Source organism: Mastomys coucha, unplaced genomic scaffold, assembly GCF_008632895.1.
Source record: "Mastomys coucha isolate ucsf_1 unplaced genomic scaffold, UCSF_Mcou_1 pScaffold15, whole genome shotgun sequence".
Lineage (NCBI taxonomy): Eukaryota > Metazoa > Chordata > Mammalia > Rodentia > Muridae > Mastomys > Mastomys coucha.
The window spans coordinates 729,723-742,750 of NW_022196897.1; the positions used below are offsets into that span (position 1 = coordinate 729,723).

At 39.3% G+C, this 13,028-nt stretch overlaps 1 long non-coding RNA gene across 2 annotated transcripts in view; it reads left to right on the forward strand.

The window, feature by feature from the left end:
- LOC116091854 overlaps nucleotides 1-13,028 on the forward strand; it is a 78,499-nt gene that overhangs the window by 51,741 nt on the left and 13,730 nt on the right. For both annotated transcript variants that reach the window (XR_004119091.1, XR_004119090.1), the window contains exon 3: nucleotides 10,185-10,351. This is a non-coding gene — a long non-coding RNA (uncharacterized LOC116091854). The remainder of the gene's footprint in view (nucleotides 1-10,184; nucleotides 10,352-13,028) is intronic.

Consider the following 13,028-nt stretch of genomic DNA (forward strand, 5'->3'; position numbering starts at 1 on the left):
TGTTCTTCCTGTATTCCAAACTTCTGGGCTAATAACCACTTATCAGAGCGTGCATACCGTTTTTTTTTAAAGAGTTTATTTATTTATTTTATGTATATGAGTACACTGTAGCTGTACAGATGGTTGTGAGCTATCATCTGGTTGCTGGAAATTGAACTCAGGATCTCTGCTTGCTCCGACCCAAAGAGGGCGTCAGATCTCATTACGGATGGTTGTGAGCCACTGTGTGGTTACTGTGACTTGAACTCAGGACCTCTGGAAGAACAGTCAGTGCTCTTAACCGCTGAGCCATCCCTCCAGCCAAAAAAAACAGACTTTTAAATAGTCATGAGAAGTAATCAGAGATCAGCATCATCTAGACAACCAGGCTCACACTGGAGACAGATGCCAATCATTTAAAAAGCTATATTAATACTTCCAAAACTGAAAAAAAGAAAAAAAAAGAAAGAAAGAAGGAATGAAGGTAAGAAAGACATAAGGAAGGAAAGTAAGAAAGAAGGAAGGAAGGAAAGAAGGAATGATAGACAAAAGAGTATTATCAAAGTCAGACAAAGATGCTATAAGAAATAAATCCCTAAGGCAATTCTGTAATGATTACAAATACAGAACTCAACCAAATACTGGCAAAGTGAATTCAGCAGCGCATTAAAAAGATCATATACCAGGACCATGTGGGATTTCTCACTGGGATGAAAACTTGGCTTAGCATATAAAAATCTTTTAATGAAATGCATAACATTAATGGAACCCAGAATAAAAGATCACTTGATTTTCTCAATAAATATAGAAAGGGTTCAAACAAAACGTAGTGCCATCTCATTAGGAACTCTTAGCAAACTGAGAAGGTGGGGAGGAGAAACTGCAGTAATCCCTGACTAGATGGGAACTTGAGATAAACATGACACTAGCAACAAGCTTCATTCTGTGTCATAAGATGCCAATGTCCTAACTGTGCTGTTAGGCCGAGGAGAGCGTACCCAAGGTGCAAGGCAGCTTTAGTGAGAGCGCTAAGGGTCTGAGAGAGAGGAGGTGTGGATTGTAAGGCACATATATCTGTAGAACTTCCCCAATGTTTCACCAAAAGCTGGACTGCACCCAGACAAAATCTGACCCTACCAGAGTCACTGTTGAAAGGCTAACAGTGGAAGAAGATACTGCAAACTGAACAGTGGTACAGGATGTTAGACTTGGGACCCAGTCTACATGGAGTGCTCATGAAACAGCTTGGCCAAAGAGGAAGTACTGAATGAATTTAAATGAAGATATAGGAAATCAAAATGACCACAATATTTGAACTATTGCAAAGGTAGTACTTAGTTCAAAATTCATTGTATTGAATTCTTTTTTTATTGGATATCTTATTTATTTACATTTAAGATGTTATCCCCTTTCCCTGTTTCCCCTGTGGAAACCCCCTGTCCCATCCCCCCTCCCCTTGCTTCTATGAGGGTGCTCCCCCACCCACCTACCCACTTCTGCCTCCCCCCTGGCATTCCCCTACACTGGGACATCAAGCTTTCACAGGACCAAGGGCTTCTCCTCCCATTGCTGCCTGATAAGGCCATCCTCTGCTACATATGCAGCTGGAGCCATGGGTTGCTCCATGTATACTCTTTGGTTGGTAGTTTAGTCCCTGGGAGCTCTGGACTTCTGGATGGTTGATATTGTTGTTCTTCTTATGGTTGGTTGATATAGTTGTCCCTTCTATGGGGTTGCAAACCCCAAAACAGGCTTCAGCAGATACAAGAAGATTGAAGTAATCCCTTGCATCCTATCAGATCACCATGAACTGATGCTGGTCTTTAATAACAACAAAAACAAGAGAAAACCCACATACACATGGAAACTGAACAAAGTCCTATTCAATGATAACTTGGTCAAGGAAGAAATAAAGAAAGAGAAATTAAAGACCTTTTAGAATTTAATGAAAATGAAGGCACAATGTATTCAAACTTATAGGACACAATGAAAGCCGTGCTAAGAGGAAAACTCATAGTTCTGAGTGCCTCCAAAAAGAAACAGGAAAGAGCATACCCGAGCAATTTGATAGTACATCTGAAAACTCTAGAACAAAAAGAAGCAAATACACTCAAGAGGAGTAGACATAGAGGAAATAATCAAATTCAGGCCTGAAATCAACCAAGTAGAAACAAAGAGAACTATACAAAGAATCAACAAAACCAGGAGCTGGTTCTTTGAGAAAATCAACAAGATAGATAAACCCTTAGCCAGACTAACCAGAGGACACAGAGACAGTATCCAAACTAACAAAATCATAAATGAAAAGAGAGATATAACAACGGAAACTGAGGAAATTAAAAAAAAAAAATCAGATCCTACTTCAAAAGCCTGTGTTCAACACAACTGGAAAACCTGGATGAAAGCATTGAATTCTTACATTAGTAAAGAAGAAAGGTCTCCAGTTAACAATGGTAGCTTTAATAGTGAGCAGTTATAAGACAGAAAGAATACAATAATCCCAAGATAAGCAGAAAGAAGACCACATTAGAAACCAAGACAATGGAAAGGAGACAAACAAAAGAATACCATTTAAAACAGAAGTTGGTCAAAATAATCAACAGAATCCTGCAAGATGGCCCAGTTGTAAAGGCACTGTCACCGAACCTGACAACCTGTCCTAAATTCAATCCCCAGGACTCACATGGAAAGAATTGACCCTCAAGTTGTCCCTTGACTTCCACATGCAGCCATGCCTACCTATATGTATAACCAGGCACACACATGCATACACATACATGCATGCATGTGAACACCACATAAATAAATAAATGCAATGTAAAATATTTAAGGGCTTGCAAGGAGGCTTATCAGATAAAAATGTTTACCACCAAGTTTGACAACATGAGTTCCATTCCCAGACCTACATGATGGAATGAAGGAACTGTACTCTCCACTGACCTCAACATGCTCATAGTGTCTCACATATGGATAGACAGACAGACAGACAGATGCACCAGCATACAGAGCACTCACATACACACACACATACACACACACACACACACACACACACACATGAACACACACAGACATAGAGACAGAAACAGAAACAGAGAGATAGTTTCAACAATTAAAAACTAAATAATTTGGTAAGTTAATTTATAACTTGCAATGAATTTACTTTGTAAAACCATTGAAAACTGTTCTTCCTCTCCACCTACCCTAAAACTTGGAGCCATTGTTGTGAATTTACAACAAAGGGAAGAGAATAGTAAAAGTTGGATGGGAGGTGAGGAGGGATGAGTGGTGTGGACACTATTCCAGCAAATACAACATGTTTGCCCATGACAAGACGTATTTCAAATGTTATACAGGTCCTGTCTCACAAGTATAGAATATTTATAAACAATACTCATAAAAATTTGTATGCTACAATTTTTTCATTATTGAGAATAAATGAATTAAAGAGGCCATTAAAATTAATATTGTAAGGGAGTTCAGATAGATTTGAATGCTAGGATATCAGGGCTTAGGTGTGATCTGAATATATCATATCCATATATGAAAGTACCAAAGGATACATTTAAAAGATCTAAGAAGAGAGCAACCATCACTACATTATGGAAAAATAAAATAATAATGTAAAAGCAGAAAGGAGAAGGAGTCATCATGCTATATGAATGTCGAGAATAAAGCCTAAAAAGCAGAGAAATACTTATAGAAAGATCTAAACTAGAATAATGCAAACAGATTGTAAGAACAGATGTAGAAAAGGATAAAATCATGAGAAAATAATACTCATGGACGTTTGGTATATGTGAAAATGTTCAGTTATTTTAATAAAGAAAATAAAATAAGCAAAAATTACTCAAAATGCAAATCTTGAAAAGAATTAAGAATTTATCAGGGTATCCTCCAAAACCAATCTCCCGAGGTAGTATATGAGTAGTTTCTATTAAATTAACTTGTAATTTTGAAGGAGTAGAATTTGAACCACAGAATGGAACTATTCATAACCTGACCAAGCACAGAAAAGAAAGCCTGACAATCTATTTATAAAGGTGGATGTTAAAATCCTAAATAACATAAGAAGCTGAAACCCGACTATATTATATATTAAAGAATGATCCAATATAATCAAATAGGGCTTATTCTACAACTGCAAGGGTAACTTTTCCCCCTGAGTTTTTTATTTTTCTTCCATGTACTGCAAAAATATCCCTGTGGAATATATTGGTCAGAGCAGTATTGGAATTTTTTAAGAAATCACTGGGCAGGTCGGTCTATCTGGATTGTGGTAGGAGCAGTTGTAGATGTAATTGATAGAATCAGGGTATTTTTAGAAAAGCACAGGCAGGAGGCAGGCAGACCCTAGACAAAGAGGCTCTGGCTAGCTCAATATGCAGCAGAACTGGTACATCTATTTTTTTGAGAATTTTCCAACATTCATCAATACCTTGTTATACACAATCACATAAATAACACATGTCCATGAGGATAAAATTAAAATGAAGTGTCCCAGGGAGTTACTTAGCATGTGATCTGAGTGTCTCTGCTATTTGATGGGAACTCTGACCCTTGACTAGAAGCTGCTTTAACCTAGTCTTCAATCTGGTTTCATTCACAGAGAGCTTATTAGGTCTCCTAAAAGGTTCTACTGCAGAGTCTAAGAGTATCTGATGACAATTTCTCTTAGCTTTTGCTGAAGTATATGAAGCTACTCATCTATATATTACTACCAGGGAAGGGAAGTTCTCACCAAAATGCATGCTTTGGCTTGGGCCCATGTAACAAGGTTAAGAAGTAAGACCTAGTGGGGAGTGTCTGGTTTATGTCAATATAGCCCAAATGAATCAGTAAGTGACTGTCTGTCCTGTATAAGGGCTTGCATTTATGGAACTGTGATTCTGCATGAAGGGATTACTATGAACAATCCATTCCAATGGTTTTCTTCTTACTCCTGCATGTATTTACCCTCTACTTCCTTCCTTGAGACAAGAAAGCAGGAAGCTCTCATATGTTCTTTGCCAAAGTGAGTGTTTCTTCTTCATAAATTATCCTTTCTTAGGTCCATGTTCTGTTATAGCAAAAGATACTAGAATTGTGTGGCATAGCAAGTTGCAACCAAGAAAATCTGGATAGCAGAGTGAGATCTTTTATGATACGTGAAAAATAAGCCTCGTTGATTGTAAGAAACTTGACATAAATAGACAGCCAATTTTTCCTGAACATGTTTGCTATATTTTGAATATTCCTAAGCTAGGAATCAAGGAGTTAATCTCACAGTATCCAAAGAAATAACTTCTTAATGGACAAGACTTCCAGGGGAAAGAGGCAGCGTGATCATCATCTCAGAACAAGAACAAAGCCAGAAAATAACTGAACCAAAACAAAGACTAACAGAACTAAAAGGGAAGATGTCCCCTCTCCGCCTCTCCTTCCTCTCCCTCCCTCTCCCGTCTCTCCCCCTTTCTCTCCCTTCCCTTCACCTTACCTTTACCTTCCCTCTTTCCTCTCCCTCCCCTCTCCTCTCCCCCTCCTTCGTTTTCTTTCTATTGGTCTCCTGATTCTTGCCTGATTTCCTTTCTACTCTTTTCCATATCAGTATTTGCTAAGTGGAGAAGTCCAGCTCTGAGTCTGAAGTTTCTCCATATTCTCACTGGCATAAATCAGTTGACATCTAGCTGCTCCGTCCTTGCCACAGTCTTCTTACCCTACAGCAGGCAAACACATCTATTTCTCTCACTCTTAGTCACTCACTCTCTCTCTCTCTGCTCATGTCCTGAACTTTTACAAGACTACTAATCATAGAAACACTCATTGTTGCCTACATACTAGTGAAAGTGTGTGTCCTGTTCTAGAATTTTATTTATTTAGACAGCCACAGGTGGGTAGTTTTACCTTTAATCTTTTTCTCTTAATTGTTCAGTATATTCCTTTTCTTAGTAGAATGGATGAAATTTCAAGATAATATGGAAATTTTCAGAAGCAAAGCTTTTTTATATAACTTTTTCTTAAGTATATAACTACAACCTGTTCAGTCCATACAATGTTGCTTGCATGTATATGATTTAAGGATTCAGTACTTAGTTTTGAACCAGTTTGAGGGCTATTCCCTGGAGAAGACTATTTCTAACTTCAGTGATATGATTACTCATATTTTTTTTTATTTCTGAGTGGAGAGACTCCTACACAGAGTGCATTCCTTGCTGCTCTGTGTGCTGTTTTAACAAGGAATGTAGATACAGGTAGATTGAGCTGAAGTGGAAATTTCTGGTTTCTTTAACCTAGTTGTGCCATGTGATTTTGTTCTGGAAGCTATCTTGTGAGAGGACATGCAATGTTTTGCTGAAAACAGACATTTGAGAGGGCATGTGATGGTTACAAAGAATACAAATGGAACTCACAAAAGGTCAGAGGGTACTCTTGCATTGCTATATTGTGTAAGACTTTGACGCTCTTCACTGGTTTTCACTGGTCTTCATTGGTCTTCATTTTGTAGAGAGAAATGTGCCAAAGAACTTCGAGTGGTATTCCGGCTGATTCTGGCCACTTTCACTGACTCTCAGCACCAATTAGGCAGAGCCTTGCAGTTTCTGCTGGATCATACTGGTGCTATTGATTTGTGTTTGGTGTTTGCTATTGAACTGGACTGCTGGTATCTTGACAAGGAAGAGTGGAATTGCCCCAAGGAAATACTTCTAAACAGGTCCACAAAACATTTTTCCTACTAACCTTCTTTTCCCTCTACCTCTCTGGTCAGTGGGTTAGAAGAGAGGTTGAAGCATTTAAGAACCCTAAATAAGGTGGGCTTTGAAAAAAATGTAATCCTATATTAAGCAGAAATACAGAAGAGAAGAAATCATGCCTTAGAGGCTAATGGGATATGTCTAGCTTCTGGGAATACTGCTTACTGACCCTGAGAAAGAAACTCTCACACCTGAGATTCAATTTCCTTGTTTGCAGGATAAAGAAGAGTTGCATATGTCACATCTAGATAAAATTAAAACTATTACAAAGGGCAATAAATATATTGCTATATTAGATAACAATAAGTGTTGGCTATTTATTAAAATCAAATCATAAAAGACTTTTAGTTAGATCTAAGGTGAGCTCTGCCTAAGAGTGAAAGGTTGACTATTCATTACCGAGTATTCATTATCATCCTCATGTGGGAATTCACTTGGTAATTTCCTCTTTTTGTATCTGTTAAATGTTATGAAGACTCAAATTGAAGGTCATATCCTCCAAGCCCTTGCCCTTATTTGGCCTTATGAGCACCAAATGTTTGGTAAGAATGAGTTTGCAAATGAAGTTTGAAATCCAGCCTGACCTTGCCATGGCTGATACTGCAGCCATAACTGATAGTTTATTATGCACCTTGAAGTAGGGTGGCAGATTAGCGCTAGCTCGACAGCTGCCTACACCCATCCAGCCCTTATAAGAAAGATTTCAAAATAATTTTAGCTGCAGATATTTATTTTGAATTTATTCTGTGGCTAATGATAAGGATATTACATTTATTTTTTTAAGGTAATAGCTATTCTTTCAAGCAAATGATCAATGTCAAACAAATCACTTAGCTGTCTTATAGAACATTGATTCTCTGACGTTTTCCACTACCTGGGGCAAGAGGAAAGAACAGAATTAGAATCTAAGAGAGATCTGATGGCTGTCATTTCCACAATAGGAAGTTGACAGGTAGAATAAATAACTTCTGGAGACCAACTTGTTAAACTGGGTTAAAAGAAGATCTGTATGTGTGGCCCAGCCTGATGCTGCCTGCCAATCTGATTATACTTTATTACTCAGCTGAACTGTATGCCATGATTCAGTTTGTGGTTATCCAAAGGGGTCACAAGCTGCAGCAACTCATATTTCCTGAACATATTTTGGCAGAAATTGTGGATTGCTTTAAGAGAATGCCAACCAGTGTCAGAGATAAAGACAAAGGGCTTCTTTATAGCTATTTAACATTATCAAACTACCAGGCAAGGAGAAGCAGGCAGGAAGCCTTTGTGGGATTCCAACATACGTTCAGCCATATCACAGACCTGCATGTTCTGCCCTAAGAAATCAGACTCCATACATGGAGAGCCTTGGCATATCAAACAGGAAGACTTTATTTTTAAATCTTGGCAACCCTACCTTATGTTGTATTGAGGTCCCCACCCTAATTATCTTCAGCATCCTTCCTGAGTCTTGGTCTCACTCACTTTTCATATATCCCTAACATTACCTCCCTGCACTTCCGTTTATCCAGGGGTTTCATTTTCTCTCTGATCACATCAATTCTCTTTTTCTCTCCTGAAGCACTCCTGTCTCTCCCTCCCTCCATGTATTTATTTGTCCAGTAGAACTTTCATTCTTAACCAATTGATTCATCTTTTTACTAGCACCTCAACTTTCTTCCCCCGTGTCTGTCATTAGCAACTGTGTGTCATGGGTCAGGATCATCATTAACTTACATTTTCCAATGCTGAGATTGCTCCTTGAGATCAATGATTCTGTAGGGCCCAATGCTGGATGCCAGCATTCAGGAAATGTTAACTATAAAAATAATTCCTGGCTTTGTGACCACATTCATTATTGGATCTTTTTCTTATATTTTCCATTTCAGAAGAAATATTATGAGTATACCCAAGATTTATTTTTTTCTCTATGGACTCATTCATTAGTTTTCAGCTCCTCACCAGTAATTTTTTTATTCTGGATTTTGTTTTGGTTTCTTCATTTCTGAAAAACTGAACTCAGAGCCTTAAAAATACTAAGCAAATGCTGTACCACTGAACCATATATACTACTGAGCCACATATATCACTTAATCACATGTTTCACTGAACTACAGTACCACTGAACCACATCCTTGGGACCACAGTTTTTGGTCTATGTGGTTCCAGCTATCCACAATCAATCATTCTCTGAAAATAACAAGTGTAGTATTATAGATATTGAATATATTGTAGATAATCAGTTCAAGAGTCTTAAGTTATACACAGTTTTGAATAGTACAATACAATCTCAATTCATTCAGCTTGTATGATAATCAGACTTTATTAGTTCAGTATGTCCATGCTATATGTACTCCTCAACCATTAATCACTCAATAGACAGTTTGGTTGTCAGATGAACTACCTTAGATCATATTGCTCATGTTCAAGAAACTCTTCCATAATTTATACCACAATGCTTCCAGTATTTGCTTCCCTTCATCTCTTCATGTAGGTACTATTTCACATTACCACAAGAAGATAAGTTTTATACATGAAAAATAACCTTGGGAAGTCATATTTATACACCATGTATTATAATTATTATACTTTATTGTAAGCCGCCTTTCCATCCAGCTGAAATAAGGAGGCAAACACAAGCCCTTCTCCAAGCAGGTTTTATCCAGGAACCTTTATTTTTACTTCTTCTTAATAATCTCTCTAATCTTCATCTAGTCTCTCTAGTAGTAGTCTCTAGCAGTCTCTCTAATCTCCTACGTAGTCGACGACCCTCATCTAGTATCTCTATAATCTTTCTCTCAGCCTCCCGAGTAGCTGGGACTACTGGCGTGCGCCACCACTGCCTGGCTCACGATAATCCTCTCTCTAGTAGAATCTCGTAGTTTCCAGCCTTCGCAGGTTAAATACTTTTCCTGGTCCCAATCAGCATCAGCTATGTGGCAAAGCATAATAGGCTGCGGGAAATTCATATTAGCTTGCATTACAAACTGGAGGCACTCAGCTTCTCCAAATAATGGCTTGATTATCAATGCTCTCTACTTTGGCCGGAGACCAGGTGTTCAATATAGGGTGGCAGCTGCGGCTCCCCACACTTTATGATGAATTTCCATTGATCTTTTCATATCTAAATTATAAATTGCATATCATCATAGGTATTTATGGGTAGATTTTTGCTGTATCTTGTGTCAGGTATATATTGGGGATCTTGGAAGACAGCTTAGCAAGGATGAGGGATGGAAACTGTACCACCTTCTATGCTTTATTAATACCCCACACTAGCAATTTCACCTCTCTTGATCTGTCTTTTTCCATATAAATACACACCCTGCAGCTTCTAACCTCTTCTTTTGATAGTTATACTCCAATTAAGCTAGCCTATACTTATTAATTTCCTTTTTCTAAGTCCTTTCTTACTATTTCATAAAATTTCCCATTTGGCAAAACAATTACTTCTGAATCATTAATGGTATGGGCATTCAATGTCACTTTTAGGTTGTCGTTTATTGAACTGCGGAGCCTGTCATGGCACTAGTCCATTTTCCAGAAGCCATGCATTCACTTCCTCCACCCCTGCAATCCTAAGAAGTGGACATCAGAAGAGAAACAGAAGCTACGTGCTTTCAGTCAGCCCCATCTCTACACTGAGTAAATCTTACAAGGTAAGCACAGTGTTTTCTCTGGAAGCATAGAGCTGAGAGGAAGAGCAATTCTAAGCTAGCTAACAAACACCACAGTTATGCCAACTCAGATGAAAGCTACTGAGGAGGCATAGGGTTCTATGATTAACAATGAGGGCAACCCCTGGGAGAAGTTCCAGGGAGACTTCTCTAAGAAGTAATAGATAAGTTGATAGCTGAAGATTGGAGCATATCTGGAGATGACAGGAGTGGCCTGTCATCTGCATAGCAGATGAGAATGAGAAACACCATGTTTGAAATCAATCTCATAGGCTGGACAAGATCTTTGAAGGCTGGACCTGGTATGGTCTTGTCTAATGACCTCAGGCAAGGTTATCCATAGATTCCTTCTCTCTCCTGATACTGTGTGTGTATTTCCATGTTTTCCCACTAGACAGCAAACTACTCTAGGGTGGGTATACATATGCTTAGCAAACAATAAACAATAAAACATAAGAAAATATGGCACTATATTCTGAGGTGCATCTTGTCTTCCTCCCACCCCAATTGTGGGAGGACTGAGAGCTTAGTGAATACATTAGGATCATCACAGTCTGTGTGGTTGCTGCTGTGCCTCAGTTTTCTTTCACCTGTTTTTTTTTAATTAGATGTTTTCTTTATTTATGTTGCAAATTTTATCCCCTCTGAAAACCCCCTTATTCCATCCCTGCTCTCCCTGTTCACTAACCCACTGGCTCCCGTTTCCCTGTCCTGGCATTCCCCTACACAAGTTCATCAAGCCTTCATGAGACCAAGGACCTCTCCTCTCATTGATGTCCCACAAGGTCATCCTCTCCTACATATGTGGCTGGAGCTGTGGGTCCCTCCATGTGTACTCTTTGGTTAGTGGTTTAGACCCTGGGAGCTCTAGGGGTACTGGTTGATTCATATTCTTGTTCCTCCTAAGGGGCTACAAACCCTTCAGCTCCTTGGATTCTTTCCCTAGCTCCCCCATTGGGGACTTGGTGCTCAGTCCAATGGATGGCTGTGAGCATCCACTTCTGTATTAGTCAGGCACTGGCAGAGCCTCTCAGGAGACAGCTATATCAGGCTCCTGTCAGTAAGCTCTTGCTGGCATCCACAGTAGTGTCTGGATTTGGTAACTGTATATGGGATGGATCTCTAAGTGGGACAGTCACTGGATGGCCTTTTCTTCAGTTTCTACCCCAAACCTTGTCTCTGTATCTCCTACCATGGGTATTTTGATCCCCCTTCTAAGAAGGACCGAAGTATCCACATTGTGGTCTTCCTTCTTCTTGAGCTTCATGTGGTCTGTGAATTGTATCTTGGGTATTGGAACTCGAAAATATCATCCTGAGTTAGGTAACCCAATCATAAAAGAACACACATGGCATGCACTCACTGATAAGTTGATATTAGCCCAGATGTTTTTTTCACCTGTTTTTACCTCATGAGTTTGTGCAGCCAGTTGCCAGTAATCGAAATGAGTAACAAGAATTAAAGACTGGGGTCCAATTCTGTCTTAGTAGGACTTCAGTATTTCTGCATCCCTTTGTTTCTTTAACCATGCAAACTATCTCCAGCTAGCATACAAGTTCGGCTCGTGAAAATATTAAACCCTGGTAAATTTTTCTTGGGAGATTTATGAATATGCATGTAAGAAGCTGTTCTCCCTTCAGTGTGACCTCCTAGAGAGGATTCTGAGCTGGAAGGTCAAAGCCCCAAGTTTTATTCTGGGCTTTTCTCCTCACTCCCTCTATGACCTTGGGCAAGGTGCTTAGCCACTCCACAGGCAACTGTTCCTGGGTTGATGAAGACGTGAGTGATGGTGGCTGAGACCGCCTTCCATATAGAGAAAGCAGGAAGATTAATGAGATACTGTTTACAAAGCACTCTGAACTCTCTGGGAAAGAGGAGCTGTAGAAACACAGAATGCAGCTATTGTCATTCAACAACATGCTTCCAGCGCATTCCCTGTGCCTTTCTCAAAAACTAGGGAAGGGTAGTGAAATCAACATGTATAGATCCTATCCTGTAACATCCCCCTGTAGTAAACTACCTATTACATTGGTCCTTATCTCATTTCCTGTATGTGTGATCTATCTCTAGAATAAAAAGGCCAAACCCAGAGTTTTTCAGCCATTCTAGTTGTTTTAAAACAGAGTAGCATACTGGCCATTGTTTTAGCCCTCTGACAATGGAAGATCACCTCAGAATGAGGTCAGGTCCCTACTCTCCTGGGAAGCAGCTCAAGGGACAAGCTACTCTTTGCTGGTTAGTGACAATTTCAATCTTTCCTGCACCAGTATCTCCTAAGTCACTAAGTGAGCCATGGGTTGGGAAACAAATTACCTGTTCTCATTTACCTCTCTATGAGCTTGGAAGTCCCTTTTGAGGAAGGATTTGGAAGAAAGAAGGGGACAAAAGGCATAGGTCATATGCACTCACACTGATTAGCCCCCACACAATCAGAAGTTGACTCCATTGGAGTCATGACACAGCAACACCAAGAGGTTGACCACCCCTCCTTTCATGTGGACACATTGTGTTTCAAACATCGTGCTTTTCAGAACTGGCTAGTCTCTTACATACAAGGCCTTAATATTCAGAATGTGTGGAATGTGGGAAAATTGATGCTCCGCTGAGAATCTCAATCTCGCATTAGCAGACTCTTTTGCATTTAATTTTGTCCGCTGTT